Here is a 6,042-nt window from a genome sequence, read left to right as displayed (position 1 = left end):
TAAAAAGATTTACTTATTTATTTTAGAGGGGGAGAGAGAGAGAGAGCACATGCTGGAGCGCAAGCATGAGTGGCAGAGGCAGAGGGAGAGAGAATTTTAAGGAGACTGCACTGAGCGCAGAGCCCGACATGAGCTAGATCTCATGATCCTGAGGTCACAACCCAAGCCCAACTGTGCCCGCCAGGCGCGGCTCTTTGTGCCTGTTTAAAAGCTGCTGCCTCAGGGTCAGACTTCCAGTCAGCCTGAATCCAGTGCTGACTGAGATCCTCCCGTTTGAGATGCTGACACATCTTGGCGTACCCTCAGCGATTAGGCTCGGCTAAAGAGGAAGTAGGTGACTTGGACAATCAGCAGAGCTTGGGAGACAAGCAAGAGATAGGGCAGGATTGACTGATAAGGTTAATCTCCCACCCGAGGCCACTCTGCCACTCGCCAAGACTGGGAGAGGTGGATGACCACACAGAGAGTCGAGGAACACGGAGAAACAGAGGCATGTGCTCCAAATGAAAGAACAAGATAAAACCTCAGAAAAAGACCTTAATGAAACAAAGATAAGTGATTTCCCTGATCTGGAGAAGAAAGGATGAACAGAACAGAGAGAAAAAAAGAGAGGGAGATCCCGAGACAAAGTCAGTTTGAAATCACCATTCTTACCCTTTGAAGGGTAAGAGTGGGCAGCAGCCTGAAGATCCGTTCTCACATTCAATGTCCTGGACCATGAGAGATGGAAGGAAGCTTATCACCAAATTCCAGTCCCGTGTGTTGTTTTGTTTTGTGGGTATTTTGTCATTTTGTTGATTTCACATTGGACAGGCTTTTAAAATTTTAGAGAGGGTAAGACCAAGGATGTATTAGAATTGAGTGCTTTTGGGGACATCTAATTGACATAGATATTTTCAAATCATTTGTGTATAGAGTTGTGTATACACACATACACACACACACACATATACACTGTATGTAACTATAATTCATTCTGGGAAACTTAAGATTTTCCCCACAGTGTTGTAAATATCTACTTAGCTTTTGTTCTTCTTTAGGAATTTTCTGGATTTGAGGCTTTTAAAAAAATCCCAGGGGCACCTGGATGGCTTAGTCGATAGACATCTGCCTTCAGCTCCCGTCATGATCCCAGGGTCCTAGGATCAGGTCCTGCCTTGGGCTCCCTGCTCAGCAGGAAGCCTGCTTCTCCCTCTGCCTGCTGCTTGTAGGGGCTTGTGCTCTCTCTCTGACAAATAAATAAATCAAATCTTTTTAAAAATTCCAGTATAATTAACATACAGTGTGAAATAGTTTCAGGTGCACATTATAACCATGCAACAATTCTAAACATGACTCAGTGCCCCTCACAGTAAGTGATCCTCTTGATCCCTTTCCCCTATTTCACCCATCCCCTCACCCACCTCCTCTCTGGTAACCATCAATTTGTTCTCTCTGGGTTTTTCTGTATCTTTTTTCCTTTGTTCATTTGTTTTGTTTCTTAAATTCCACATATGAGTGAAATCATATGGTATTTGTATTTCTCGGACTAATTTCGCTTAGCATGATAACTTCTAGAGCCATTCATGTTGTTGTAAATGACAGGGTTTCATTCTTTTTTACAGCCAAGTAATATTCCCTTGTGTGTGTATATATTCCATATATATGTATATATACATATCTTCTTTACCCATTTGTCTATTGATGGACACTTGGGCTACCTACATATCTTGGCTATTGTAAATAATGCTGCATAAACATATGGGGGCATATATCTTTTTGAATTAATAGTAGAAATATTGGATCATAGGGTAGTTCTATTTTTAATTATTTATTTATTTAAAAAATTTTTTAAAAAATATTTTATTTATTTCTTTGAGAGACAGTGAGAGAGAGCATGAGAGGGGAGAAGGTCAGAGGGAGAAGCAGACTCCCCTTGGACTTGGGAGCCTGATGTAGGACTTAATCCCAGGTCTCCAGGATCATGACCTGAGCTGAAGGCAGGTGCTTAACCAACTAAGCCACCCAGGTGCCCTAATTTTTTTTTAAACATCAGACAGATCTTGGGGCGCCTGGGTGGCTCAGTGGCTTAAGCCTCTACCTTTGGCTCAGATCCTGATTCCAGGGTCCTGGGATCGAGCCCCGCATCAGGCTCTCTGCTCAGCAGGGAGACTGCTTCCCCCTCTCTCTCTGCCTACTTGTGATTTCTCTCTCTGTGTCAAATAAAGAAATAAAATATTTTTAAAGAAACATCAGGCACATCTTTTTTTTTAATGATCTGACTTATTTATTTGACAGAGAGATAGAGCACAAGCAGGCAGAGAGGCAGGCAGAGGGAGAGGGAGAAGCCAGCTCCTCACTGAGCAGGGAGCCGGATTTGGGACTCCATCCCAGGACCCTGGGATCATGACCTGAGCCGAAGGCAGTCACTTAATTGACTGAGCCACCCAGTTGAGCCTCTATTTTTAATTTTTGAGGAACCTTCATGCTGTGCTCCACAGTGGCTGACCCAGTTTGCATTCCTACCAGCAGCACACAAGGGTTCCCCTTTCTCGCCAACACCTGTTGTTTCTTGTGTTTTTTATTTTAGGTGTTCTGACAGGTGTGCAGTCCCATGTGCCACTGGCCCATACATGAATATATCTAAAGAAAAGCTGAGGATGTATATCAAGGTCTAATAAATTTGAACATACATTTTTGTTGGTATTAAAGTGTAAAGAGTCGGTTAAGAACTTGCTCATTCATTTGAATTAGATAAACCGAAAAACAGATTATAATTTTATAATCAGGGAAACTGACTTAGAACGGACTAGAATTACTGATATGAAAGATACTGGAAGACTCCCTTTATCTCTCTCCTGAAATCACAATTTTTTTCTTTATGATAATTTCTTTCTCTTTAAAGCACATTCTCTTCTTTTTGATTTTATTTATTTATTTGACAGAAATTACAAGTAGGCAGAGAGGCAGGCGGGGGGGGGGGCAGTGAGCAGTGAGCCCGATGCGGGACTCGATCCGAACACCCTGAGATCATGACCTGAGCTGAAGGCAGAGGCTTAACCCTCTGAGCCACCCAGATGCCGCAAAGGACGTTCTCTTCAAACTGACTGTCTATGAACCTAATTCAACAGAATGAAAAATGTGTCCTCCCATAGTTGGCAGGTTTGTACTTGATAGGCCTGTCACGGTGAAAGATTTTCCACTGCAAATTCTGAGGAAGAAGTCACTTATCCCTGAAAAGCCCAATCTGGTTTTGGATAATGGAGTAGATAACATTGTAGAGAAAACAGGCCTTCCAAGAACCACTGCTGTGGGTCAGGCTGGAGGCAGCAGTTCAAGGAAAGGGGTGGTCATCACTGAGCCTCACAGAGGAACTCATAGAAAATACTGGAATCAGTAATCAAGTTCTTGGAAGAAAAGAATTGGGTCACAAGAGAAAGGTACCACCTGTGGGAGCCATCTCTGATAGTCCCTATGCCCTTAGCAGGGCCTCTGTGGGAAAGTCTGTGTGGCCCATGCTTTTTCCTCCCACCGGGAAGTGGAATGTGCAAAGGTGGAAACCCAGGGCTGTGCTGGTGCTAGAAGATAGGCCCTGATGGCAAATTCCGTGTCCCAAAATAGACAGATAAACATGCCAAGCAGAGTGCCTGGGTGGCTCAGTCGGTTAAGCGTCTGCCTTTGGTTCAGGTCATGATCTCGAGGTTCTGGTATCGAGTCCACATTGGGCTCCCTGCTCAGCGGGAAGCCTGCTTCTCCCTCTATGTCTGCTGCTCCCCCTGCTTGTGCTCTCTTTTTAATAAATAAATAAAATCTTACAAAAAAAAAAAAAAAGTGCCAAGCTGATTCCCTGCCCTGGTGATTTGGAACTTAAAGGGTGTCACACAGACACTTGAATTTGGTGAAGGCGAGTGTGTCCGTGGAAAACTCCTAAACTTCTGACAAGTTCATCAGCCCCTGAGCGGCCCCAGACTCTGCACTTTGGGTTCCCAGCACCAAAGAAGGTCCCGTGGAACAGGTTTAAACAATGGACACTAACAAGCAGGTGCTGGGGGTGGGGGGTGCCCTCAGCAGCGTGGATCTGGCCCGGGGTCGGAGGCCGAAGCGTGCCCACCTGCGGCCTGTTTCGGTCGGAACCCGATGAGCTCCGGCTGGGGATCCTCCCGAGCGCTGCAGACTTGGGCCAAGACTTGAAATTCGGAGCAGCCGGAGAGGAGACCGGATGGAGGTTAGACCTGCAAGATGGCGGTCCCCGTGCCTGATGTGCCGCTCTTGAAAATCTTCTCCTTCCTGGACGCATTCAGCTTGCTCCAGGCTTCCCGAGTGAACAGGGTAAATGCTCTCCACAAGCCGCCCTCTGTTGGGGGGGGAGCCCTCCCCTCCACCCCCCTTCCACGGGTCGTCACACAGACCCCCTTCACCGCAGCCCCTGCGCGCTGGCATCTCGGCGACCCCAGCCTGGGGCCCACGCAGCCTCCCTCCTCGCTTACGTCTACCCTGTTCCGGCCCCTTCCTTCGGCTCCCACAGACCCAGTGCCCGGGTTTCAGCTGCCCCTCTTGACCAGGTGGAGCGCCAGGTCGCAGGAGAGCGGAGGGATGCGCTGGGTTTTGGGGGGTTAGCCTCCTTCGCTCTGAGGGCCTCACGTTTTGTTGAACGAAAAGGGCAGACAAATATCCTGGTGTCGCTGCGCGGATCAAATGGTCCATCTGAAGCCCCGGGAAACCCAGTGTTTCTCCCACAAGAATTCCAGGCACCTGTCTTTGCTGCGATGGGCCTCTGGGGTTACCGTGTCCTGGTCCCCCCCCAGCCTGGGAGGGCTTGGAGAGCCGGGCTGGTGGCTGGTTTACCGCTGAGAGGAGGGCCTGGCTTCCAGAACAGAGGAGAGCAGAGGAAGAGCCAGCCTTTGGGTACTGACCGCCTGCTTACGTCTTCCTTTGTCCCCCTCAGTGCTGGAACAGGCTTGCAGAGAATGACCAGCTATGGAGGTGAGCAAGGGAAGGGTAAGGCGGGAAGGCAGGGGTGTCTCCTGGGAGGGAGAGGGCATGCGAGTGTGGAGTGTGTACGGAGGCGGCCTGCATGGGGCTGCGCTGGGAGAGGCACGAGTGAGACTTAGAGTGAGGAAAGGGCTCATGAGCCCTGAGCTACTGAGGAGGGAGCTGACGGGGGCTGCCTCGGGGGCTGATGACTCTGTTTCCAGAAACCTGTGTCTGAGGAAATGGAGCTTCTGCAGCTTCTCCCCGTGCCCGGGCTCACAGACCTGGAAGCAGTTCTTCCTCAGACAGACAAAGCTGGAGCACCGGATGGCGAGGGTGAAGCCAGAGGACTTTATCTTCAGAGAAGCAAGTGGGAACCTCGGTACGGGGATAGGGTCCCCTAAAGGAACATGACAATCTGGATTTAAGAAACACACTGTCTTTTTTCCCCCCTGTGTCTTCATTCAGTGAAGACAAAGAAAATGAAGGTTTAGTGGGAATGGGTTGCTGTGGTCACAGTCAAGGTCTCCCTCCATCTTCTCTTGTCCCCCACTGTCTATGGTGCGTGGAGAGACCAGAGTCATCTTTACATGAGCTAAAATCAGGCCCTGTGACTTACTTTCTCCAAAGGCCTCCCATTCCTCATAGAATAAAGATTTTAAACAAAAAGGAAACTGAATAACAGGCGATCTACCATTAACTTTATTCCTAATACCTCTTTTAAAACTCAGGACAGAAGAGTGCCTAGGTGGCTCAGTTGGTTAAGCGTCTGCCTTCGGCTCAGGTCATGATCTCGGGGTCCTGGGATCGAGCCCCACATCGGGCTCCCTGCTCAGTGGGGAGCCTGCTTCTCCTTCTCCCTTTGCCTGCTGCTCCCCCTGCTTGTGCTCTCTCTCTCTGACAAAGAAATAAAATATTAAAAAAAACTCAGAACGTTCTCTGATGGAGACCTCTTGATCCTCATTTTACATGTATGGAAACTGAAACGAAGGAGGAAAAATAAGTCGGCCAGTGCCTCAGGCCAATCTGCAGCAGGAACCTACGTATGGATGACTCTAGAACCAGCTCCTCCTCTTCTCTGTAATTGTTTCC

This window comes from Neovison vison, chromosome 6 (assembly GCF_020171115.1).
Source record: "Neovison vison isolate M4711 chromosome 6, ASM_NN_V1, whole genome shotgun sequence".
Lineage (NCBI taxonomy): Eukaryota > Metazoa > Chordata > Mammalia > Carnivora > Mustelidae > Neogale > Neogale vison.
This window is presented reverse-complemented; position numbering follows the sequence as displayed.